This window comes from Rhinatrema bivittatum, chromosome 7 (assembly GCF_901001135.1).
Source record: "Rhinatrema bivittatum chromosome 7, aRhiBiv1.1, whole genome shotgun sequence".
Classification (NCBI taxonomy): Eukaryota; Metazoa; Chordata; class Amphibia; order Gymnophiona; family Rhinatrematidae; genus Rhinatrema; species Rhinatrema bivittatum.
The window spans coordinates 45107838-45135462 of NC_042621.1; the positions used below are offsets into that span (position 1 = coordinate 45107838).

Below are 27625 nucleotides of genomic sequence, written 5' to 3' on the forward strand. Positions count from 1 at the left end.
GACACCATCACCCTGCAGGGGCTCACCAAGGGGCTCAAGGTGTGGATAGGTTGCCGGCCCCACTCGGGGATATCTCAGACCCTGCGGCGGATCAAGATCCGGGACTCACCCAGGATATGGGTGATGTGATACATGACGACCTGGACCAATATGACCTCCCACCCTCAGAAGGCAATGATCCCAGCGTAGTGTGTTTGTGTAAGCAAGAGGAGCTCTGACCTCTCATTCTCCAGAGCTTGGAGATCCTTAGTATCAAAGTTTCACAGGAGGAATCAGACAGTGAAGGTGTCAACCCGGTCCTGGATGGGATTCAGGGTCAGACGACTTCCTTCCCATTACCTAAGAAGATCTGCAAGCTAGTGACCCGAGAGTGGGACTCGCCGGATGCGGGTTTAAAAGTGGGAAGGACCATGGCGAAGCTTTACCTGCTATCGCAGGATGTTTTGGATCTTCTAAAGATACCGAAGGTGGACGCGGCGGTGTCTGCTGTGACTAAGAAGACCACCATTCCTGTGGCCAGGGCTGCTGCGCTGAAGGACATTCAGGACCGCAAACTGGAGATTCATCTGAAGCGAGTGTTAGAGGCCTCAGCGCTGAGTTACAGGGATTTGCGCCAGCCTCTTGCATAGAGCCTGTCTTTGCTGGATTCAGGAGGCGGCCACAACCCCCAGTTCTGATGGCGGGGGGCCGCTGCAAGCCGCGCGTTTGGAGGCAGGAGTTGCCTATGTCGCGGACACGTTGTATGACTTGATTAGGACCTCGACGCATAGTATGGTATCTGCGGTTACGGCTCGTAGACTGCTCTGGTTGCGTAATTGGTCAGCAGATTTATCTTCCAAGTCTCAACTTTGTAACCTTCCCTTTAAGGGCAAGCTTCTCTTCGGGGAGGATCTCGACCAGTTGGTGAAATTGCTGGGGGAGTCCAAGGGCAACCGATTGCCAGAGGATAGGAAACCTTTGGGGAAGGTTTTTTCCCCACGGGCTCGTTTTCGGGATTTTCGCAGGTTTCGCCCTGGTAGGTCTTCATCTCCTTCGGGGTCCAGGCCAGGCTCGGGACATCAGCAGTCCTTTCATGGAGGATGGCGCCCAGGCAGAGAGTCCACGGGCCAGAGTGCTGGTCATGGAAATACTACCCAATGAAGCCAGGGGCACCAATTCTGTTGTAGAAGCTTTCGGAGGCAGATTGTCGAGCTTTTACACGGAGTGGGGAAAAGATTACCCTGGACCGATGGGTCTTGGAGGTGGTCCGGGGCAGTTATGCTCTCGAGTTTTCGCACCCGGTGCGGGAGGCTTTGTGGAGTCTCGCGTCACTTCGCGGGTCAAGCACAAGGCGGTTCAGGGGTCTCTACACTGACTGCTCGATCTCCAGGCCATTGTTCCAGTTCCTCTGGCGGAACAGGGCAAGGGACGGTATTCGGTCTAATTTGTGGTTCCCAAGAAAGAGGGCACCTTTCGTCCCATTCTGGATCTGCAGAAGGTGAACAGGTGTTTGCAAGTTCCCCGTTTTCGTATGGAGACATTGAGAACTGTGGTGGCCGCGGTATGCAGAGGAGAGTTTCTCACGTAATTAGACCTCACCGAGGCGTATCTCCACATCCCGATTCGCCGGGCTCACCAGCGGTTCCTCCACTCCAAGGTGATGGGCCAACATTTCCAGTTTCAAGCTCTCCCTTTCGGCCTGGCGACGGCTCCACGTACTTTCACTAAGGTCATGATGGTTGTGGCAGCGTTCCTGCGCAAGGAGGGAGTCCTTGTTCACCCGTATCTCAACAAATGGCTAATCCGAGCGAAGTCTCAGGAGGACTGCGTAAGGTTGGTTCAGAGGGTGATGCTCACCTTGCAGTCGCTCGGCTGGTGATAAATGTCCAGAAAAGTCATTTGGAGCCCACGCAGTCGTTGGTCTACTTGGGAGCGCTATTCGTCACTTTCCGAGGCAAGGTTTCTCTGGCAGCGGACCGTGTAACAAAGTTGCAGGATCAGGTCCAAGCCCTGCTTCAGAGAAAGAATCCGACGGTTTGGCATCACTTACAGGTTCTGGGATCCATGGCATCCACCTTGGATTTGGTCCCATGGGCGTTCGCTCATTTGCTTTGTAGCGTGCGCTGTTATCATGGTGGAGTCCAGTGTTGGAACAATTCCATATACCGTTACCTCTCCTTCCAGAGTCAGTCTATCATGGTGGCTTTCACGCAACAACCTGGAACAGACCATCCGAATTGGGTGGTTATCTCCACGGATGCCAGTCTATCCGGATGGGGTGCAGTCTGCCTCAACAAATCCGCCCAAGGGCTTTGGTCTCCAATGGAAAAATCCTGGTCGATCAACCGCCTCAAGACGAGAGCTGTCCGGCTGGCCCTCCGAGCATTTCTTCCTCTGGTCAAGGACACAATGGTTCGAGTGTTCTCAGATAATGCGACGACGGTAGCTTACATCAACCGGCAAGGTGAGACACGGAGTCTCGCGGTGGCATTGGAGGCAAAGCTATTGTTCACTTGGGCAGAGCGCCATCTCAAAGGAATTGCCGTGTCTCATGTCGCGGGCGTGGAAAATATACAGGCGGACTTCCTCAGCAGGTAACAGCTCGATCCAGGAGAGTGGGAGTTAGCTCCTGAAGCATGGAACCTCATTTGCGCCAGGTGGGGCATGCCTCAGTTGGATCTAATGGCAACTCGAGCCAATATGAAGACGGAACGCATCTTCAGCTGTCATCGAGAAATAGGCTCGGTAGGACTGGACGCTCTGGTATGTCCGTGGCCCACCGGCATTCTTCTCTATGCTTTTCCTCCCTGGCCTCTCATTGGTCAGCTTCTACAACGCATAGAGCAGCATCCAGACAGTGTATTGTTGGTGGCTCCGGAGTGGCCGCGTCGCCCGTGGTTCGCGGACATGGTCCGATTAGCCTTGGAAGGTCCTCTACAGCTGGCACATCTTCCGCATCTACTCCGTCAGGGGCCCATATTTATGGATCAGGAGAACATAAGAACATAAGAAATTGTCATGCTGGGTCAGACCAAGGGTCCATCAAGCCCAGCATCCTGTTTCCAATTAATAGCAGTGGCTATTCCCTAAGTATAATTGATTAATAGCCATTAATGGACTTCTCCTCCAAGAACTTATCCAAACCTTTTTTGAACCCAGCTACACTAACTACACTAACCACCTCCTCTGGCAACAAATTCCAGAGCTTTATTGTGCGTTGAGTGAAAAAGAATTTTCTCCGATTAGTCTTAAATGTGTTACTTTCTAACTTCATGGCCTGGCTTTTGAGAGGTGGCGATTGCGATTGAGGGGATATTCCGAGCAGGTCATTTCCACTCAGCTTCAGGTGCGTCAGCCTTCTACTTCTATGGCCTATGTTAGGGTCTGGAAGTTATTTGAGGCATGGTGCTGCCAGCGCGCCTTCGATCCTTTGTCAACGGAGATTCCCCAGGTGTTGGACTTCCGGCAACAGGGGTTGGCCAAAGGTTTAGCTATCAACTCTTAGGGTTCAGGTGGCTGCCTTAGGTGCCTTAAGGGGCAGAGTTCACGGTCGCTGGTAGTGCATCCAGACATTTCATGTTTTCTCAAAGGAGTAAAGCATTTACATCCTCCCGTACGCCCGTTATGTCTGGACTGGAGTTTTAACCTGGTGCTTCCGGTGTTTTGCGGAGCCCCCTTTGAGCCTTTATGGAGGGCTCCCATTAAGGATTTGACCTTGAAGACTGTTTTCCTCATAGCCATTTGTTCTGCTCGACGCATTTCAGAGTTACAGGCTTTGTCGTGTCGAGATCCTTTTCTTAGGATTTACGATTACAGAGTTTTGCTGCGCACGGCTCCTTCCTTCGTGCCCAAGGTGGTCTCTGCTTTTCATGTGAATCAGGCAGTGGATCTGCCAGGATTTCCGAACTGGTCCAAGGGTTCTACTCAGGAGAAGGGAACTTCATCTTTTGGATGTGCATTGCGTTCTTTTGTGCTATTTGGAGTTTACTAATGACTTCCGGCGTTCGGATCATCTGTTTGTCTTGTTTGGGCAAGGCGAAGAGGATCATCCACCGCTAGGTTGACTAGATCCGCAAACCATGGTCTCCGGGGCGACTAGGATAACCGGTCCCAGGTGAACCTCTATCCTTCTGAGGACCTTGCCCACAAGAGGCAAAGGGGAGAACACGTAGAGCAGTATGTTGAGGGGCCATGGGAGGACTAGGGCATCTACTCCTTTCACCCCATGCTCTCTCCTGCGATTGAAGAAACGTGGGGCCTTCATTTTCTTCCTGGTCACTATCAAGTCTAGACGTGGGGCACCCCAGCAGCGAGAGAGGAGCATCATCGCTTCTTCAGACAACTCCCACTCTCCAGGGTCTAGACGCTGATGACTTAGGAAGTCTACTTGTACGTTGTCGACTCCGGCTATGTGGGAGGCCTGCAGCCGAGCCAGATGGCACTCCGTCCAGGCCATCAATTTGTCTGCCTCTGAGGCCACCAACTCTTCGTTCCCCCCTGATGATTGATGTAAGCCACTGTCGTTGCATTGTCGGACAGGACTCGCACTGCTTGATGGCGGAAAAGTGGGAGAAACCTCTGCAACACCAAGCGCACCGCTCTCGTTTCCAGGTGATTGATGGACCATTTCGCTTGCTCCCGCGAGCACTGACCCTGAGCCGACTGAGATTGGCACACCTTTCCCCAACCGGAGAGACTGGCGTCAGTGGTTATGATCACCCACTGAGGAATCTCTAGATCCATTCCTTGCTGTAGGTGGTCGAGGACAAGCCACCACTGCAGGCTGGCTATGGTAGCTCTGGAAGTGACAAGGGGATATGGAACTCCTCCGAAATCGGTTGGCAATGGGAAAGCAAAGCTCTCTGTAATGGCTGCATATGAGCAAATGCCCAAGGTATCAGTTCTAGCGTTGATGCCATAGAACCAAGTACCTGCAGATAATCCCAAACCCTGAGAATTGCCAGAGACAATAGATGCTGAACTTGAGACCTCAGCTTGATAGTGCGCTCTTATTTATTTATTTATTTAAATATTTTTCTATACCGTCGTTAAGGTGGGTACCATCACAACGGTTTACAGTAAGGCACAAAAGTAATGCTATTAAAATCTATCAGTTTACACAGGTGCCATTAGGTTTGGTAACATAGTTTTTAATCAATGTTAGTTGTTAAATGAGTGTGAGCACTATCATGTCCAGTCGATTCTATAGCAGTTTTGAGTCTAGGACTCATTCTATAAATGTGTAACTTATCTTTAGTGATGAATTCAATTAATTAAATTAAAAACATACACCCTTAGTGATTCCTGTTTGTGTGGGTGTTTCGTATCTTGAACTTCCCTGAATTGAACCTTGTATTTCCCTGGATTCTATTCTCCCTTCTCTTTCTGAAAGGCTTGTTTAAATAGCCAAGTTTTTAGATTTTTTCTAAATGTTTTGTTTTCTCTTTGTAGTCTTAATTCCAAGGGCATGGAGTTCCATAGTATGGGTCCTGCTAGGGATAACGCCCTTTCTCTTACCTGGGTTAGTCTTGCTGTTTTGACTAATGGAATGGTTAGAAGTGCTTTGTTGGCTGATCTTAGATTTCTGTTGGGTATGTGAGAAAGACCTTGCCGACCCGAGTATCGAAGCGAGCGCCCAAAACTTCCAGGACCTGGGAAGGGACCAGGTTGCTCATGGTATAGTTGACCACCCAACCAAGGGAGCAGAAAATATGCAGCACTTTTTGGACCGCCAGTCAGCAGACGTCGTCTGACTTCACCCAAATGAGCCAGTCGTCCAGAAACGGGTAAACTAGAACTCTCTCCCGCTGAAGGGCAGCCACCACCATGACCATCACCTTGGTGAAGGTACGGGGAGTGGTCGCCAAACTGAACGGGAGGGCTCAGAATTGGTAATGGTTCCGAGGATCATGAATCGCAGGAACCTCTGATCCCTGCGAATCAGAATATGAAGATATGCCTCCGTCAGATCCAGAGAAGCCAAAAGTTCTCCGCTGCGCACCGCGGCGATGACAGTCTCCATGCGAAAGTGTGGAACCTTGAGGGCTTTGTTGATCTTCTTGAGGTCCAAAATCGGACAGAATGACCCCTCCTTTTTGAGGACCATAAAATAGATGGAGTATAGGCCCTTTCTGCACTCTTCTAGAGGAACAGGCAGAATGGCTCCAAGATCTTGGGAGAAACCAAGAACCGGTCTTGCAGAGGACGAGCAAACTCTAACGCAAAACCGTGTTCTATGATGCTTAGAACCCACTGATCCTGACCCATTCCTCATAAAACAGGGAGAGCCGATCCCCTACCCTGGGAACTGAGGAGTGGGCCTGCGCTATCTCATTGTGTGGACTTGGGTCCTGAAGATCCCTGAGAGACCCCATCCCGGAAGGATCTGTGGCCGCGAAAGGAGTGAGCCCAAGCTTGCGATCTTGCAGAAGGGTGTCTCTGACCTACAGAGGAAGGCCTATTCTGACGAAAACAGCGCTGACCCAGAAAACGAGCGTGAGAGGGAAAGAAATTCCTGGATCCCTTGGGCCTATCTTCAGGGAGCTTATGCAGCTTGTTTTCCCCCAAGGACTTGATCAATTGTTCCAGATCTTCCCCAAATAAGAACTTACCCTTAAATGGGAGTGCACCCAACTACGACTTTGAAGAGGAGTTGGCTGACTAGTTGCGGAACCAGAGCAGTTTCTTAGCTGAGACCATTGATACCATAGCCTGGGAGGAGACCCAGAGAAGGTCATATAAGGCATCAGCGCCATATGCCACCGTGGCCTCCAGGTGCTCTGCCTGCTCTGCTTCTGGGGGGGAACGATCCCTGGCACTGAGGAGTTGTTGAACCCACCTCAGGCTCGCTGCATGAGACTGCTACACACAGCCACCCTGACCCCAAGGGCTGAAACCTCAAAAATCCTCTTGAGGTGGACTTCAAGCTTCCAGTCCTGCAGATTCTTAAGAGCCGCTGCTCCTACGACCAGGATAGTCATTCTTTTGGTGACAGCCGACACTGAAGCATCCACCTTTTGGAATTTTGAGTAGCTCCAAGGACTCTTCCGGCAATGGATAAAGTTTATCCATCGCTCGCCCCACTCGTAGACTCCCTTCCGGAGTATCCCACTACCGTAGCATGAGCTGCGGAAGCATCAGATGAAAAGGAAAAGTCTACGCCGGAGCACGCAAGCCTGCCAAAACCAGGACTACTGTGATGTCACTTGGGATCTCCTGAGAGGGTGCTATTCCCAGCTCGGCTAGGATGTGCAGAATGAGCGGCTCCAGCTCGTCCCTCAGGAATAGGGAGTACTCATGGGTCATCCCCTTCTACCAGTGTGTATGCAGTAGGACCGTCCTTTTGGTCCAAGAGCGGGGCATCTGGCGGGTCGGAGACAATATTATCCGGTGGCTCTGGGTCTTCGGGTCCCCCTGATCTTGAAGGGTGCTAATTCTCATCGCCTCCTGGGGTTCAGTAAGCCTGGGAACCTTAAGAGGAGGAGGCCTTGAGCCTGGCCCTTGCATAAGTGATCAGCACAAAGTCAGTTGTAAAAGGGGCCTGGGTCCTGGAACCCCCCCCCCCCCCTTGGAGAGTCATCAAATCGTCCAGTGGCTGCTGTGGCTGCAAGAGTAAGTCCTGAGGAGCTTCAGGACTCAAGGCGGGAGGGGAGACCGGAGGCAGCACAACCCTTCCCCCCGTTGCCTGCGTTCCCGTGGTGGAAAGGGGATCCAAAATGGCTGCCATTTCTGCTGACCCAGCTGAGTAGCTGGCTGATGACCCGCGCCGTGGGATCCAGCCACCCTCCCCCCTGGGGAGACAACTTGAACAAAGGCTACTTCGGGAGAGCCGGGACGCCGGCTCCCCGCAGGCCGGACATCACGTCGCACGCGGCATGGCGGGAGGGAGGCAGAAATGAAAATAAAATTGCTGCACAGACCCAGGAGAAAAAAGCAGCAGTGTAAAAAAGAAAGCAACGTTAGAATAAATCAAAGCCACTGCCCGTACTCCCTTTTTTTTTTTTAAACGGGCCCTCCAGAGGAATTATGCGTCCCTGGGAAGGAAGAGGGAGGGACCGGACCACCGGTACTCACCTCGAAGAAGCAGTCTCCCACCGAGTTGACAAACTACTGGGCCACCGCCCCTAGCTCGGCCTACAACCAGAGGGGATGGTCCTTTTAGGACCTCCACACCCCCCTGGGAGGAACAGTGGTAACCTTTTTTTATTTCAAAAAACTTGCTTGATCTAGCATAGGCAAATAGAGTAGAATAAACTAGAATAAACAAAGGGAAAAAAACCCCCTACTTGTACTCTACTTTATTTAAAAAAAAAAAGAAAAGAGGATTGCAGGTTCTGCCACCTTCAGCTGTTGGAGACCGAGAAATACTGAAGATGTTACCGTCAGGAAAGAGACCCTAGACAACTGGTCCAAAAGATAGACTTTTATTTGCCGACAAAGATGCAGCCGAGACAAGGGCTCAGAATGTCTGCATGCCACACCCCCTGTGGAGCAGGCTATTATACATTAATACTAATAAGTAGGCGTAGCTTATAATCAGGCTATTGCACACGTCATATAACAGAAAGTTAAGGCAGACATTTTCATAGCAGCAAACGTGTTATTCAATACAGTACAGAGGTTTTTAAAAGGCACAAAATGGCAGTGCGTTTCACTGCGTGTCAGTAGGTCAATGCATTGTACATTCTAGTGCGTGTCAGTATATCAGTGCATTTCAAGATGGCTGTGCGTTGCAACACTGGCTCAGTTGAACAGGGGTTTTCGGAAGACCTGGTGAATGTCAGTCGCGAGGCAGGAATCTGAGCTCCTACAATCCCCCCTTTGATACTTCAACTTCTATAGCAGGCGTAAGTATCAGCTCACGAGGTAGAAGCTGAAAAGCAAACAGAAGAGATTAAAGGAAGTACATGTAAAGACCCTAATGTCCTGTCATGTCATTGGTTGCTTCACTGGCTTGAGATGAGGAGTCCCTAGAGGATCACCCCCCCTCCTTTGTATCCGGGCTTAACCATGATAGAACGGTGGTCTTTGGAATCTTTGACACTGGAATCATGGAAAGAAGTCTTCACAATCTGAATCCGAAGCTATGTCGGTTGGAACTGGAGTATAATTGTTCAGCATCATCAGGTGTGCAGCGGCACGTCGATCAGCTATGGTTTCCATCATGGTGCGTAGGTACCTAAGTAGGAGAGGTAAACACAAAGGAATTACAATACAAGAGCCCAAGAATAGTACAATAGGAATGAAAAATTCCCTGAAACCAGGAATAGAAGAAAACCAGGAGGGTAGAGACGAAGTCCAGTCGAGAGCTCCAGACCAGGTTTGCACTGGGACTTGGGCAAGCCGTACCATTCGATTGGTGATTTCTTTAATCACTTGGCTTTGGTCATCAATCTGTAAGCAACAATTAGAGAGATTAAACTTCCCACATACTCCTCCCTCTTGGGCTAGAAGATAATCCAGAGCCAGAAGGTTCTGGTAAACTGCAGTAATAAGTTTAGTATTCTGTTTGGCTAGAATGTTAAGGGCCATGGCAGAGTCATTAGTAAGTAATTCAAGTACTGCTTGGAGACAAATAATGCGGTTCAACATGTAGATAGGTGTCCTGTAGCCATAGGAGCCATCTTCAGCCCAAGTTGCGGGCCCATAATACTGGACGATGCGTTCTGGTGGCCATTCCTTATCAGACCAGTCACCAATCGAAACCTTGGTATCCCTGCGGCGTCTGTTCGGTTTCATAGAAGCATAAATAGGGATACCTAGGGTTTTGCCCACAGTCAGGGGCAGAAGGAAGAAACTGGGGCGTATGGATGCTAAGAAACAAGTACCGTACCATCCCGACTGTAGCTGTTCATACGCTCGTCGTCCACACACAAAATAGTATCCATCAGGGGCAATGAATCGGGTAGAGAGCTGTGCAGCCTCTTCCCATGTGGAATTCAGGCAAGGTTCAGTCCAGAATGAGGAAGGCATAGTTATCAGTCTGCCACCAGTTGTATCCATTATCTGAGGCCGTGAGAACTCCCGTGCATGGTGAATCACCAACTGATACTGTGTAGGAGCGAGAATACTCGCGGGATAAACATTGTACACAGATGACATCAGTCTGGAGAGCCCACTCATAAGGCTTATTTATTCGAGTGTATGTAATATTGGTGAAATTTAATGCATCCCAGTCAGACTGGAAAATTTCCTTAGCTTCCCATGGCCATTGTTCTCCCATGTTGGTACCCCCACAAACAAAACAGTTTTTAACCCCTAGAGAAAGGGCTATATTCTCGGCCAGATTCATGAACATGTTCTTCGCCTGATGAGAAACAGTGTGTTCCTTAAGTACTTCATTAAGGTGAGAAATTTCATCGAAGAAGGATTGGAAGCCCACCACTGTGGTTTGATAAGTGATGGGAGGTGGCTTTTCTCTTCGCTGTGTAATGGTAAGGTAGGTTTTTGGGTCCTGTCCTGTTCCATCAATCCCAAACCCCCATGTCTCCTGCCAAGGAGACCCTTCAGTCTTAATTGTCCAATCAAGAAGAATAGTGTTATCAGGTCCCCTCTTGAATTCACCGAGACCTGAGCATCCCAAATATCCACCTCCTGTATAATCACATACAAGTTTCCATCCAGTTAATTGAGTATGTCCAGCACAGGGCAACCAGTTAACAGGATTCTGTCCCCGGTCGTACAAACAGAGATACTTATGGTTGTTGGTGTATACGCCCTCCAGGCGGAGGATCCACATTTGATAGCTTGGGGGTGTCTGTCAATGGCTTCACAAGCGTTGAAAACAAGCGTGGCTTTGGTCGAGGCACCCCCTATTAGTATTCGTGTAGAATTAATATAGTACAGAATACCTTCACCAGCGGGTGTGCTGCTGGATTTTGGGTCTTTGGGAAGGCCGGCTGTAATAGTGATGTTGTAGTATCTAGGGGTGGAGGGGGAATGACAGATGATCTGGTTGTTTGCAGAGCAGCGATGGAAAGATTGATACCCCTGTGTTGTATTTAAAGAACAGATAGTCTGAGGCGTACAGGATGGTGGAGGCTGGGACTGATGTATGATTGTAAAGATGAGTTGAAATCCGTCTGAAGTCGAAGTCCGCACTTGCTTGATGCACTCGGAACAATTCAGGCTCAAGGGGGTACTGTGAGATGCCGATAGAGTACAAAGGTAGAAGAATGAACTCAGCAGCAGCAGAAGTCGGATAAGTTGGATTTTCTTCGTGTAAAAATGAAGAAGGTAAGCCATAAAAAAGCAGAGCTGACGATGAAGAGAGCACATATGCACCCCTTCCATGGATGCTCGGATGGGCATATGAGGGCAAGGCAGATGAAGAGGAGAGCACAAGTACCCCACTTCCAGGGTATATCTGGTGGTCAGCATACAGTATCACGCCTGCAGAGGATAGGAGAGAGAAAGATTAGGCATAGTCAGTTTTGACATTATCAATGTCCCATGTTTATTAAGGATACTGCGGATTTAGTATTAATTGCAAATGTGGTTCAGGTTTCGTTAAGAAGAGCAATAAAGGTGCCAGCTAGATCAGGATTCCTTCTGATTTTTAATGTCAGATCGCCGGTTCAGCAGGCCTGCCATTTACTAGGGGACGAGGCGGGCTTGATTCAAGTCCAATGAATCCAGGAAGGGTGGCCGGACACCTTAACAGCAGTTGGAGTGGTCAAAAGTACGGTAAATGGTCCTTTCCATCGGGGTTTGAGGCAATCAGATTCATCCCATTCTTTTACCCACACAGAATCCTCGACTTGAAACTTATGGGTTGGTGTAATCAAGATCAAAGACTCCGTTTCACAGGCATAGGTACGGATTGCTGATACAGTGTCTTGTAGTCCTTTCAATTGTTTATTAAGAGATATTTCCCCTTGGATCTGTAGGGAATCAGGAAATGACGGAAGTGGTGGTGGTCGGGCGTACATCATTTCGTAAGGCGTAAGGCCGGAGTCTCTGGGAGTGCATCTGATATGCAAAAGGGCCAACGGAAGAGCATCCGGCCGTTTGGTTTTTGTCTCTTGACATAGTTTGGCTAATTGGCTTTTCAAAGATCTGTTGGCCTGTTCAACGGATCCACTACTTTGTGGTCTCCAAGTACGATGTAAGTGCCAATCAAGGCCCAAGACCTTGCTCAACTGTTGAGTGACTTCACTGATGAAGGCTGGTCCATTGTCTGAGTTTATTTGTCTAGGAAGTCCATAGCGTGGTAAAATCTGGTGTAAAAGTAGAGTAGCAACTTCTTTGGCTGTCTCTGTTTGGGTGGGGATGGCCTCAACCCAACCTGTATAAGTGCAGACTTATACAGAAGCCTTTGGATGGAGGCATATGAGTAAAATCGATCTGACATACTTGGAACGGGCTTGTTCCCCGGAGGATACGGCCAGGGGCAGGACCAGATCCAGACCGTGGGTTATTCCGAGCGCATGTGGCACATTAATTAGCTGCATGTTTAGTCCAATAAGTAATACGATTGATGTAATATGTCTTTTCTAACAGTTTGGCCAGAGAGTCGCGACCGAGATGGGTATGTTCATGTGCTCCCTTGACCACTGTCCATGCAAGGGTTTCGGGTATCCACACTCGGCCATCTTGCAGAAGCCACCATCCATTTCGTTGGTGGAGATTCTCATTTTGGGCCCATTCGGTCTCCTCTGTGGTATAAATAGGAGGTTCAGTTGGGAACTGTAGAAGTGGACATGCGACCAATGCTGTTTGGAATGGTTCTCGAGCCGCTCTTTTTGCAGCCTCATCTGCTCTCTGATTTCCTCGGGCAATGGGATCTGATTTTCTGGTATGTGCCTTGCAATGCATCACAGCGACTTTACGAGGTAACCAAACTGCGTCTAATAATTTTCGCACTTTTGTAGCATTTGTTAACTGCTTTCCCTCTGCAGTCAAAAAACCCCGTTCTTTGTATAATGCCCCATGAACTTGGATTGTTAGGAAGGCATACTTAGAATCCGTATATATGTTGACAGTCTTTCTCTCGGATAGCTGCAGTGCTCGGGTAAGGGCAATTAATTCAGCTTTCTGGGCAGAAGTTCCCGGGGGTAGGGGCTTTGCCTCAATAATTTCATCTTCAGATACTACAGCATATCCAGCGGAACGTATTCCTTGGGTTACTTGACTACTTCCGTCAGTAAATAACATCAGGGCTCCCTGCCAGGGTTGGTCCCTCAAGTCCGGCCTGCTGGAGTGGACGGTGGCCATGACTTCTCCGCAGTTATGGATAACTGACTCAGGTGCTGGCATGAGAGTGGCAGGGTTTAAGTTACTGCTATCTTGTATTTGAATTTCGGGTGTTTCATAGAGTAAGGCCTGATATTTTACAAGACGCGAGTTAGTCATCCATTTTGGTCCGTGAGTTTCAAGTAGTCCCCTGATTGTGTGGGGAGTGGTTAGCTGTAATGGTTTTCCGAATGTTAGTTTGACAGCCTCAGGTATCAGTAAGCATACAGCAGCAATGCTTCGAAGACAACCAGGCCATCCTCTAGCAACATTGTCCATTCCTTTTGACAGATATGCAACGGGTCGTTCCCATGACCCGAAGGTTTGGGTTAATACCCCAATGGCCATGCCTTTCTTTTCGTCTACAAACAGATGAAATGGCTTCGTCACATCAGGTAGACCCAAAGCTGGAGGCGAGGTCAAAGCCTCCTTTAATTGATTTAAATTCTTTAGCTCCTGTTCTTCCCACTCAAAGGGCTGGGATTCTGCCTCTTTGCCCCGCAACTTATCATATAGTGGTTGAGCAATGAGAGCAAAATTAGTGATCCAGATTCGACAATATCCTGCAGCTCCCAGAAAAGCACGAAGTTCCTTTTTACAAGTTGGGTACAGGTTGATCTCTTATTGCACTTGTACGAGAGATCCCGAGTCGACGAGTGCCTTCCCTGAGAAGGAAACCCAGATATTCAACTTCCACTTCACAGATTTGCGCTTTCTTCTTGCTCGTACGATACCCCTTCAAGTAGAGCGTTTCCAGTAGTTGTAGGGTCGATACCGCACATTCATGGTATGTTTCCCTAAATATCAAGAGGTCATCCACATATTGTACAATGGGTCCATGATCAACCTGGTACATCTTCAGGTCCTTGGCCAGTTGTTCTCCGAACAAAGTGGGTGAGTTTTTGAATCCTTGGGGCAAGCGAGTCCAAGTATACTGTTGCTTCATTCCGGTCTGGGCATCCTCCCAGGTGAAGGCAAAGATTTTCTGGCATTTCTCCGCTATTGGGACGGAGAAGAAAGCGTCCTTGAGATCGATGACACTGTACCACTTGGAGCTGGAGGAAACTTGAGCTAAGATGGAGTATGGATTTGGCACGAGTGCCACCAAATCTGCCACGTGCATATTTACTTTCCTTAAATCCTGTACGGGTCGATAATCATTAGTGCCAGGTTTTTTGACTGGTAACAAAGGAGTATTCCAGGGGGACCGGGCCCGTCTGAGAATACCCAAGTTGAATAACCTCTGAAGGTGAGTCTGTATAGCTTGTCTGGCCAGATATGGAATAGGGTACTGAGGTTGATTGACAACTTGAGCATCAGGTTTCATTTCAATCCATAAGGGAGTAGCATCAGTGGCCACGCCCCCGGGATTATTTTCGGCCCAGACTTGGGGTATGCTGTCCATTAGTTGCCTTCGTTCCTTGTTGAGGGGTGTTTTCTTTTCATATCGGTGCTCTGTAGCCCTAGCGATAAGTGGAAGGTGGAGCCTCCATTCTTCTTGAAGGGGGCAGATCAAGGATACGGGTGTGTTTGCAAAGGAAGCCTTGACTTGTCCAGACGGTTCAAATTGCAAGGTTGCCCGTAATTTACAAAGAAGATCTCGACCAATTAACGGCACAGGGCACCCTGGAACATAGAGCAATTGGTGGGACACTAGCTGTCCCCCAATTCGGATTTGTCGATTCTGGAGGATGGGTGCCGCTAATGGTTTTCCTGAAGCCCCTACAATAGAAATACTTTTTGATGTTGGGGTAGTAATTGCAGTGGTTATCACTGAACGCTGTGCTCCCGAGTCCAGTAGTCCTTTTGAATGTCCTTGTTCCCACCTTTATTTCCACCAAAGGGTCAGTGGGACGAGAACCTTCCTGATTTAGTCATGAGTCTCGTCCTCCATCATCTCCAGACATCTCATCCAAAGCCATTTGCCATTCATGATCTCGAGATCTGGTGTGCCGTGGTTTATACTCCCTTTCATTCCGTAGCTGTATCTCTGGACACTCGGACTTCCAGTGTCCTTCTTTTTTACAGTAAGCACATTGGTTCTGCCCCAGAGGAGGCCGAAATCCTCTGGGTGGTCTGCCTCTTCCTCTGGTTCTGGGAGGCTCCTGGTGACAATCCCTTTGACTAATGTTGGTTTCTTCTAAGGCTGCCGCAAGGAGACTAACACTCTCCCTCATGCGACGACCAGCCTCTCTCTTATCTTCTTTCTTCTCTTCGATCTCCCGATTTCCGTAGACCTTATCAGCCATTGCCTTTAACTTGACTGATAGTCATCCATTCAAACCCCTCCGTTTTCTGGAGCTTGCGATGTATATCTGGGTATGATTGACCTACAAAGCTCATTACTACAATGGAATGATTCTTTGAATCCTCAGGATCAAAAGGACTATATCTACGATATGCATCCATCAGACACTCCAGAAAGTCTCCGGGGGTCTCGTCTCGTTTCTGCACAACATCCTGTATCTTACTCATATTCATGACCTTCCGCTTTCCTTTCTTGAGAGCCTCCAAAAAGGCTTTTTGATAGGCAGCAATGCGTTCTCGTCCTATAGAGGTCTGATAGTCCCACAAAGGGTCCGTGATGGGGGCAAATTCCTTTACTGCATCACCTGGATTTCCGTCAGACCCAGCTCCCTCTCTTGCTGACTCTTCCATATTTTGCTGGACTTGTCACCGCTCTTCCGTAGTCAGGAGAAAAGAGGCTAAATGATGTACGTCAGCCCAGTTGGGATTATGGGCAGTAAAGATACCGGATAAAAAATCAATCATCTGATCTGGCTTTTCTGCATATGAAGGACCATGTTGTTTCCAGTTGAAGCAGTCTGCGGATGAGAAGGGGACATACGTATAAAGTTTTATTGTCTGTGTAGTAGTAAATTCATTATCCTCGGTCAGCAGTATTGGCACTACAGTAGCGGTTTCTCGGATGGGCAACTGTAGGCTAGCCAGCTTAAGCCTTTTATGTCGGGTGCGCTCAGAGACAGGAGGCGTTTTTATCACTTCGGCCGCTTCCGGCTTTTTCCCTGATTCAGATTCCGATTCGGTCCCTGACGCTGGCATGGACTCTGCTGAAGGATTGACAACCCTTTCAAAGGTACGGACTGGTAAATCAGCTAGTTGCGGATATAAGGGAACATATGGAGGTGGAGGCGGGTCTTCCGGTTCGTCAACTAGTACTGGTTTCGATAGAGAAGGCACCGCAGAGCCTGCCGACTGCACTTTTATTTGATTTTCTTTCGTAACTAAGATGGCCAACTGATTCTCCTTTGCAACTAAGATGGCCGACTCCTCCCTTCTCTTCCGGTTTGAGGACTTCCGGCCTTTCGACTTTCGTATGTGAGCCACCATTGTTAGGGCAGCTCCCTCTACTAGTGCTTTAGCCCATGGCGGGGGATCAAGAATGACTGCAATCCATGCATCTATATAAGGTATGTCCTCGGGACATCCAGGATTTCCCTTGACAATTACTACATTCTGAACCTTTACGGCAATCTGGAAATCGAAGGTTCCTTCTGAGGGCCAGTCCACAGTTTCTCCCAGACTCGGCCACGGATATGCACATCGCTGTATCATTCCTGATTTCGTGCATTTATGTTTATCAAACACTTCGCTAAAGTGTTTCGTCATCAAATCCAATGGGGTAGACCCTCCCCCGCCCATTCTAGTATTTCAGAATAGCAGACAGACAAAGAGGGGAAGGGAAAGCGGACAGGTAAGGGGTCCGTATCCGCCAGACACAATAGGATCACAATCGCCCCGACTAGGACGCGGTCTCCCGGCCTAGAACTGCGAGGCCATTCACTCTTTCACACAACAAGAAATCCAAACCTCCCAAGCCGCTGTGGAGTTTCGGAACCTGGTTCCTACTCGGCCACTTGGTGGGGCTTGATCAGGGCCCCCTTCGATCCGTTACGGGATCGGACTAGATTCCCAATACTCACCTGCAGGGTTTCAAGTCCCGGGTTCTCAAGGAAAGTCGTCTTCCCGGACCACCAATCCCAGAGGTCTCAAGGGATTTCCGTGGAATGACCCCCTCAGAAACCTGATCACTGAACTCAGCGTGGCCACTCACCAGGCAAGTCTGGGGGATCACCCTGCCACCAAATCCCCGGACCAACTGGGGAGGCCAAATGTGGCGTTCCCCGGGGTCTCCTGGCTGGCTCGCCAAATGTTACCGTTAGGAAAGAGACCCCAGACAACTGGTCCAAAAGATAGACTTTTATTTGCCGACAAAGATGCAGCCGAGACAAGGCCTCAGAATGTCTGCATGCCACACCCCCTGTGGAGCAGGCTATTATACATTAATACTAATAAGTAGGCGTAGTTTATAATCAGGCTATTGCACAAGTCATATAACAGAAAGTTAAGGCAGACATTTTCATAGCAGCAAACGTGTTATTCAATACAGTACAGAGGTTTTTAAAAGGCACAAAATGGCAGTGCGTTTCACTGCGTGTCAGTAGGTCAATGCATTGTACATTCTAGTGCGTGTCAGTATATCAGTGCATTTCAAGATGGCTGTGCGTTGCAACGCTGGCTCAGTTGAACAGGGGTTTTCGGAACACCTGGTGAATGTCAGTCGCGAGGCAGGAATCTGAGCTCCTACAAAGAGAACGCAGGTGGCACACCATGTTATGAGGGGGTGCCCTTCAAGTTTTTCTCTGTCTCCATCTGCTGGAAAGGAGGCATAACTCAGCAGTCTGGACTGTTCCGGGTACGTACAGGGAAACACCCATTTCCTGCCCACCACTTAGCTGTACAAATGGTGGCCACTAAACACAGCCAGATATTTATCTACTGCCACCACTTAATTTATTTGATTTATATTACATCTTTCAGACATTTCCAAGTGGATTGCATTCAGGTACTGTAGGTACTTATCCAGCTAACTGGGGCTGAATATCGACTGTTCAGTTTCTATGGAGAAAGCGGGCCTTAGAAGATCTTGTTTATTCTCCTTAATAGTTCTGAACTGTTCCTGCCATTTTATTCAGATTTGTGTTACAGGTAAAGCATGTAGTACCCCTTTCCTCACTTTTTATGTGCCTTGATGCCCCGAAGCCTCAGTGCTGGATATAAAATGATGGAGGGGGGAGGGGGGCACCAAAGGTTTCTCCCTCTCCCCCTGGAAAGCAGAGAGCAGTGGAGGGGAGTCCAAGGCATGTCCCTATGTTGCCAATATGTAAATCTGGCCCAACCCAACTGTAGAATCACCTTTTCTCTTTCCTGGAGGGAAGCTGGCCAGGCTAGCTCAGTTCAGTTGAAAACTCAGGTAAGGTAGCACATTGTGATGTTATTGAGCACTATTAAGGTTGCTCTACCATTGGTTGACATGGAGCATTTTTAAAGCTTACTTGCCATTGGTTAGTGCTCACAATCACCAGGTCCTTCTATTTCTTGCTTAGTTTCCTGTAGGGAAAAATAATTTCTAATGTTTAATGGTGTATTTATTATACAGAAATTCACATAACAAATAATTCATAATAGTCTGAACCAAAACAGGAAAAGTAGGACTTGGGGAATGTTCACATACTTCCTGCTATTGCTGCTTAAAGTAGAGATGGAGGAATCTTCCTCACCCTGCTTACTGTCAGCTTCACATGGTATAAGCGATTCAAATTTAGTCTGCGAATCTGAATCATCCAACTGGAACAAAGCTGGAAGTACTTGGGTAGTTTTGGATTTATGTAAATAGATTAACCTACCTCTCTCTTGTGGTTCTGCTACATTTGAAAGGGTTGGGAAAGCTCTTCCTATTTGCCTTCATCCACCATTCCCTCTATGTATTCAGATCAGTCTAGACTCCTGGGTTTTGCCTCCCTTCCAGCAGATGGAGACAGAGAAAGTTTTACTGACACTGCCATTTAACACAAGGTGCCACCTGCAGTCCCTCAGTATTGATCTGTACCCAAGCCAGAAATGCAAGAAAACAAAACCAGCTACCTGAATAACCAACTAGTCTCCCCTAAACTAGCAGTGGGAAGAGGAAAACCTTAAAGGCGAAACTGCACCCACCGAAAATCTGTGTAGAACTAACAAAACTTTTGCCATTCTGCAGCGTAATCACAGAAAAAAAAAGACAGATCGAGTGGACTCTCCAATGTTCCCCTTTCCTCTAGAGGGTGGGACTCTGGACTGGTCTGTGTTACTATGGAAAAGAAAATTAGCAGGTAAGAACCAATTTTCCTTTCCCTGTACGTACCCAGATCAATCCAGACTCCTAGGATGCAAAGCTTCCCCATCAGGGGTGGGACTGTGAGAATCCCGCTCGGAGGACACTACCCCCGAAATTGTTGATGTTCAGAGCCTGGACGTCCAAACGGTAGTGCCTGGCAAAGGTATATAAGGACTTCCAGGTCACCCCCTTCCAAATTTCTTGTGGCAAGACCAATTGGCACTCTGCCCAGGAAGCGGCCTGCGACTGGACCAAATGGGCTTTCAAACAATCTGGCACAGGCCGTCCACGACAACTATAAGCGGAAGCAATGGCCTCTTTCAACCAACATGCTATTGTCATTTTTGACTCTTTATGACCCTTTTTGGCGCCACTCCATAGCACAAAAAGATGATCCGAGAGTCGAAAACAATTAGTGACCTCTAGATAGTGCAACAAGACTCTCCTGATATCGACGCCTCAATTCCCTTGTATGAGGCGAATCCATATCCAAATTTGGAAAGACCAGAAGCTCCACTGATTGATTTAAGTGGAAAGCCGAGACGACCTTTGGTAGAAAGGATGGAACCGTTCTGAGCGAGACTCTGGAATCAGAAATTCTTAAAAAGGTTCCTTGCAAGAGAGGGCTTGAACCTCAGATACCCTCTTAGCTGAGCAAATCACTACCAAAAAACCTACTTTCAGAGTTAAATCTTTTATGGTGGCCCTCTTAAGAGGCTCAAAGGGCGCTTTGCACATGACTCTGAGAACCAAATTAAGGCTCTAGGAAGGACATACTTGATGGACTGGGGGGTTCAAATGCTTCGCCCCCCCCCCTCCACCGCAGGAAACGCGCCGCCAGGGCTAGGGATGTGAATCATGTGCCCAATCGTTTTAATGATCGATTTTGGCGGGCGGGGGGGGGGGAAATCTGATCTGCATGTTTTTTTTTTTTTGTAAAAAAATTGGTTTTTCGGTTAGTGCGCACTAACAGGAGTTAGTGCGCACTAAATGACACAATTTGACACTTTTCAGGTCAGTTTAGGAATGAATATGTTTTCCTTTTGGCTGCCCTCTTATTTATTCATGTTACCATGGTTTCCACTGACGTGATGGTTTAATATATGGGGGATGGGAAATGGAAACAGTTGGTAGCTTGACAAAAAAGTAATGTGATCAGTCAATGTGACTAGAACTTGTGCCCCATCCCTGATACCGGGAGTGTTGTGATCTTCCTGCACACAGTGCCCTATCCCGGTTACTGGGGGTGTTGTGATCTTCCTGCACACAGTGCCCTATCCCAGTTACGGGGGTGTTGTGATCTTCCTGCACGCAGTGCCCTATCCCTGATACCGGGAGTGTTGTGATCTTCTTGCACGCAGTGCCCTATCCCTGATATCGGGAGTGTTGTGATCTTCCTGCACGCAGTGCCCTATCCCTGATACCGGGAGTGTTGTGATCTTCTGCACACAGTGCCCTATCCCAGTTACCGGGGGTGTTGTGATCTTCCTGCACACATCCTAGTATCAGGGATAGGGCACTGCGTGCAAGAAGATCACAACACTCCCGGTATCAGGGATAGGGCACTGTGTGCAGGAAGATCACAACACTCCTGGTATCAGGGATTAGGGCACTGTGTGCAGGAAGATCACAACACTCCCTGTATCAGGGATAGGGCACAAGTTCTAGTCACATTGACTGATCAGTGATCACATTACTTTTTTTGTCAAGCTACCAACCGTTTCCACCCATCTCCCATATATTAAACCATCACCTCAGTGGGAACCTTGGTAACATCAATAAATAAGAGGGCAGCCAGCCAATAGGAATACATATTCATTCCTAACTGACTTAACTGACCTTAACTTGACCTGAAAAGTGTCAAATTGTATCATTTTCTGTTAGTACGCACTAACCAAAAAACCCGATTTTTCACGATAAATTGGTGGAATTCCTATTGTATCGAGTCCCTTATCGATTAATGATGATTTTAAAATTATCGGACGATAATTTAGATCGTTAAAAAACGATTCACATCCCTAGCCAGGGCCACTCCCTGTATCTTGCCTCTCAAGCAGCCCAAGGCTGCCACCTGTACCCGCAGGGAATTAAATGACAACCCTTTGTTTAGGCCTTTCTCTAAGAGCGCCAGATCTGTGCCACTGAGGAGTGTCGAGGAAGAACACCCTGCTCCCAAAACCAAGATTCGAAGACCTTCCACACCCTGACATAAGGAAATAGAGGTCTTACGAGCCCTAAGTAGGGTGGAAATGACATGTTCTGGATATCCTTTTTTCCTTAACTGCCTCCTTTCAAAAGCCAGGCCGCTAGACAAAAGCGATCCGCCTAATCAAAAGATATAGGGCCTTGACAAAGCAGATTTGGATGATGACTCAGCCTCAGTGGGCCATCCACTGCGAGGTTGACTAGGTCTGCGAACCGTTCCTGTCTACGCTACTCTGCCACTTCCGTGCTGCTGCTAGACGCTCTCTCTCTGCCCTTTGGGGTAACTTAACTTGGGTACCCGCTCCTCGGGGGCCCTCTGCTTTATTTCAGGTGCCTTACAGGGAACAGGTACTTGCTCCTTGAGGGCTTGCTCTCCCTGCCTCGGTGCCTGCACTTCCTTCTACAACCTGGTGGAATTTCATACCAACAGCAAATACCTAGTGAGTACTCTCTCAGTCTATCTCATCCACAGTACTTCCTTGCTGGGAACCTTCCAATACCAATGGGGTGAGAAGGGCTCCCTCTGCCGAGGTCCCTGAGACTGCAACTACCAGACTGCCTCACTTCTGCCACCTCTGTTGGTACTCTTCCAGCTGTGTAATAGAGAACTAACAGTGTTTGTGCGTTCTGGGTCTGGCTTAGTACTGTGGCCCCTCGCGGGGCTCCTCCCCATGGGCGTGGTCATCTCCACAGTACCCTGAAAATACACTCAAACACCTCTAACCACAACACATATTAGGCAGTTTCTGAATACAAAGCAGTAGCAAGAGCTGTCTCCTGTCCATTTGTCCTTGAATTACTCTTATTGAGCATAGAGAGCATGTTGGTACTCTTCCAGCTGTGTAATAGAGAACTAACAGTGTTTGTGCGTTCTGGGTCTGGCTTAGTACTGTGGCCCCTCGCGGGGCTCCTCCCCATGGGCGTGGTCATCTCCACAGTACCCTGAAAATCCACTCAAACACCTCTAACCACAACACATATTAGGCAGTTTCTGAATACAAAGCAGTAGCAAGAGCTGTCTCCTGTCCATTTGTCCTTGAATTACTCTTATTGAGCATAGAGAGAACAATTTAAATTATGAAATGCTTTTAAAAAGTCATTAGATTTCATTAGGATTGTAGTAGTAGAGAAACTGTAGTATGATGTGGGATCTGCTTACTAGACTGGCTCTAAAGGTTTTTCCTTAGTACATCTCTTTTGGAAAGACCTTTGATATCATGTTATTTATTTAACAGATTATAAACTGGTTAAAAGACAGGAAGCAGAGAGTAGGATTAAATGGTCAATTTTCTCAGTGGAAAGGGTTAACAGTTGAGTGCCTCAGGGATCTTTACTTGGATCGTGCTTTTCAATATATTTCTAAATTATCTGGAAAGGAATAAAACGAGTGAGGTAATCAAATTTTCAGATGATACAAAATAATTCAGAGTAGTTAAATCACAAACAGATTGTGATAAATTGCAGGAGGTCCTTGTGAGACTGGAAGATTGGGCATCCAAATCGCAGATGCAATTTAATGTGGACACGTGCAAGGTGTTGCATATAGGGAAAAATAACCCATGCTGTAGTTATGCAATGCTAAGTTCCATATTAGGAGTTACTACCCAGATTAAAAGATCTAGGCATCATAGTGGATTATACATTGAAATCAGCTCAGTGTGCTGTGGCAGTCAAAAAAGCAAACAGAATATTAGGAATTATTAGGATGGGAATGGTGAATAAAACGGAAAATATCATAATGCCTCTGTATCACTCTATGGTGAGACCATCTCTTGAGCACTGTGTACAGTTATGGTCACTGCATCTCAAAAAAGATATAGTTGCACTGGAGAAGGTACAGAGAAGGGTGAACAAAATGATAAAGAGGATGGAACAACTCCCCTATGAGGAAAGACTAAAGAGGTTAGGGCTATTCAGCTTGGAGAAGAGATGGCTGAGGGGGAATATGATAGAGGTCTTTAAAATCACGAGAGGTATAGAATGGCTAGATGTAAATCGGTTATTTACTCTTTCAGATAATAGAAGGACTAAGGGATAGTCCATGAAGTTAGCAAGTAGCACATATAACACTAATTGGAGAAAATTATTTTTCACTCAACATACAATTAATCTGGAATCTGTTGCCAGAGGATGTGGTTAGTTGTCAGAAAGCACAATGACCTTCATTTCCCGCTCCTCATATAAACTTGATGGAAACTCAAAAGAATGCCAAGGTGCCGCGTTAGTAGCTGGTTTTAAAAAAAGGTTTGGATAGGTTCTTGGAGGAGAAGTCCATTAACTGCTATAAATCAAGTTGACTTAGGGAATAGCCACTGTCTGCTATTACTGACATCAGTAGCATGGGATCTACTTAGTGTTTGGGTACTTGCCAGGTACTTGTAGCCTGGATTGGCCACTGTTGGAAACAGGATGCTGGGCCTGATGGACCCTTGGTCTGACCCAGTATGGCAATCTTATGTTCTTAAGGCCTTCGTGGCCACTCCAGAGCCACCAGAATCACCTTCCCTGGCTGAACTATTCTCCTTAGGATCTTGCCTACCAAAGGCCATGGTGGAAACACAGATCAGAACATCATGCGGTCAAGGAAGCACCAGGTCATCGACCCCTTCCGCTCCATGCTCCCTTCTGTGACTGAGGAAACGTGGCACCTTGGCATTCTTTTGAGTTTCCATCAAGTTTATATGAGGAGCGGGAAATGAAGGTCATTGTGCTTTCTGACAACTCCCACTCTCCTGAGTCTAACTGTTGGTGGCTCAGAAAATCCTCTTGCACATTGTCGGTCCCCGCTATGTGTGATGCTGCTAGCAAGGCTAAATGTTGTTCCGCCCAGGTCATCAGCATCTACGCTTCCAGAGCTACTGGACAACTCTTGGTTCCTCCCTAATGGTTGATGTAGGCTACTGTCGTCGCATTGTCCAACAGAATCCTTTGCAGGAGTGGAAGGAAACTCTTCAATGCCGAGTGCACCGCTCTCGTCTCTAGACGATTGATGGACCACTTTGCTTCTTCTGTTGACCATCAGCCCTGGACCGATTAAGATTGGCACACTGCTCCCCAACCTGAGAGGCTGGCGTCCGTGGTCACTATCACCCACTGAGGTACCTCAAGGTCCACCCTGCTCCCTAAGTGGTCTCGGGCAAGCCACCAACCAAGACTGGAGCCGGCGGACTCTGTAAGTGGTAAAGGAATCTGAAACTCCTCCAACATCTGGTCCCAATGGGAGAGCAATGCTTTCTGTAAAGGCCTCATATGAGCAAACGCCCACGGGACCAACTCCAAAGTGGACACCATGGAGCCAAGGTCCTGCAAGTAATCCCAGGCCCTAGGTACTTGAGCATCCAAGAGGTGCCGAACATGTGCCTACAGTTTGGCTATTCGTTCCTCTGAGAGAAAACCTTGCCCACTCGGGTATCGAAGCATGCTCTTAAGAAGTCCAGGACCTAAGAAGGATGAAGATGACTCTTGGCCTGAATGATGACCCAGCCCAGGGATCTCAAATGGTGCAAGACAGTTTTCACCGCCTGCCTGCAGAGTTCCTCTGACTTTGCTCAAATGAGCCAGTCAGCCAGATACAGGTGAACTAGCACCCCCTCTCTTCTGAGGGCTGCCGCCACTATTACCCTCAGCTTGGTGAAACTCCTTGGAGCCAAGGCTCCAAGGAGTTTCAGCCTGGCTACAAGGAGCCAAGGCTCCTTGTAACCAGGCTGAATGGGAGGGCACAAAACTGGAAATGCATTCCAAGGATTATGAATCGGAAAAACCTTTGATGATCCCTGTGGATACCAATGTGCAGATATGCTTCTGTTAGATCCAGGGAAACCAAGAAGTCCCTGCTGCGCATCACCGCAATCACTGAGCGCGGGGTCTCCATCTAGAAACGAGGAACTTTGAGGGCCCTGTTCACTTTCTTCAGGTCTAGAATTGGACAGAAAGACTCTTCCTTTTTTGGCACCACAAAATAAATGGAATAACGCCCATTTCCCACTCTTCCTGGGGAATGGGAACAATGGCCCCCCAGGCACTCTAGCCTGTGAATCGTCTGCCGAACAATTAGTTTCTTCATTGGTGAGCCGCAGGCAGAGATCATAAATAGTTCTCTTAGAGGCCGAGCAAATTCTAAGGCGTAGCTTCATTCCATCATGCTTAGAACCCACTGGGCCAACGTTATCTTGACCCATTCCTTGCAACAAAAAAAAAAGGGACAGTCGCCCACCAATTACTGGGATCGAGGAATGGGTCTGCCCTATTTCATTGAGATGACTTGAATCCAATGGACACTGACTGGCACCATAGCTTGCTCTATGTCCCCAAAAGGACTGAGACCAGAACTGGGATCTCCCTGAGGTCTGTCTCTGGCCTGCTCCAGGTGCCCTGCTCTGGCGGAAGCGCCTTTGCCCCCGAAAGTGAGAATGGATTGGAAGAAAGCCTTTAGTCCTCTTAGGTTTATCTTCTGGCAGCTTGTGCCAAGAAACTTTATCAGCTACTCCACGTCGTCTCCAAAAAGGAGCTTGCCCTTCAAAGGAAATGCACTAAACTGAGCTTTAGAGGAAACGTCAGCCAACCAGTTGCATAACCATAAAAGCCTCCTTGCTGAGACCGCCAACATCATAGTTCTGGATGAGGTACGAAGGAGATCATATAAGGTGACCACCCCATAGGACATTGCCACTTCTAAGTGCTCTGCCTGCGCCGACTCCTGAGGCAGGAGCTCTTTAGCACTTAGCAACTGCTGAACCCACCTTAGGCTCGCCCGAAGAATGAAGCTGCTACAGACTGCAGCCCAAATGCCGATGGCTGAAACCTCGAATATCTTCTTGAGATGTACTTCCAGCTTTCTATTGTGGAGGTATTTCAGGGCCACCGTCCCGGCTCCCAGGATAGTGGTTCTCTTCATAACAGCTGACACCGAAGCGTCCATCTTAGGCACCCTCAAAAGCTCCAGTGTCTTCTCAGGCAAGGGATAGAGTTTGTCCATAGCCCTGCCTACTGTCAGGTCCATCTCTGGAGTATCCCACTCCCGGACCATTAGCTGCTGAACCATTCTATGAAATGGGAAGGTCTTGGCTGGACCTTGTAAACCTGCCATGACCGGATCCACCCTGTCCTGGTCTGGATCGTCCTGTGGGACTGCTATGCTCAGCTCCACCAGGACGTGCAGAATCAGAGGATTCAGCTCTTCCCTCTGAAACAGGCAAACAACCTTTGGATCGTCTCCGCCCAATAGTGAAATCTTCTCCGGCTACTCTTCCTGATCCGTCTCACTAAAAGAGGGGGGGCCGCGGATGGATCCTCCCTTGAGGGCCTCCTGTGGTCGGATTCCTCTGAAGGAGGGTCACTTTTGTAACCCGTGGCGAGGGGCCCTGACCTTCCGCATCCTAATGGCCCCCTGCAGCTCCGACCACTTGGGGACCTTCCTGGGCAGGCCCTTGACGACCCTCTCTTCCAGGACTGACTGGCTAAGTAAGCTTTGTGCATCAGAAGCACAAAGTCAGTGGAAAAATCAGCTAGACCTCTCAAATCCCCCTCCAGGGGATCAGGGTCTTCATCTGAGAGCTCATGCAGGGATTCCTGAGGCTCCTCAGGGCTCAAGTCAGCCGGTGACAGATCTGGCAGGAGATCCCTTCCCCCCCCCCCCCCCCCCCCCCCGCCGTCCTTTCCTCAGCAGCTTTGAAAGGTTTCTAGATGGCTGCCGTTCCCGTGCTCAGTGGGAACGGATCAGCCTCACTCTCTGCGACAGTGTGCAGCTTTCCTGATACTGCTACAGCCGCCCCTGATGAACCCTCCCCTCCGGGGAGGCAGTGGGAGCAAAGGCCTGCCCAGGAGAGCCGCGAAGCTGGCTCCCCACAAGCAGAGCAGCGATTAGCACGTGGCATGGCCAGCACAAATGCGAGCGTGTGGCAGGCACCGACAAAGGAACACTGAATAGCGAGAGCCTCCATTGCGGCCCTGCCCGCATGCCCTACCTCCAACCGCTTCTAGTGACAGGACTGCTGCTGCCGCACAGCTAAGCAACCCCCCCCCCCCCCCCCC

General features: G+C 48.6%; 1 protein-coding gene across 1 annotated transcript in view; it reads left to right on the forward strand.

The window, feature by feature from the left end:
• TMED6 (transmembrane p24 trafficking protein 6) overlaps nucleotides 1-27625 on the forward strand; it is a 52465-nt gene that overhangs the window by 9750 nt on the left and 15090 nt on the right. The gene's annotated exons all lie outside the window — the stretch shown is intronic.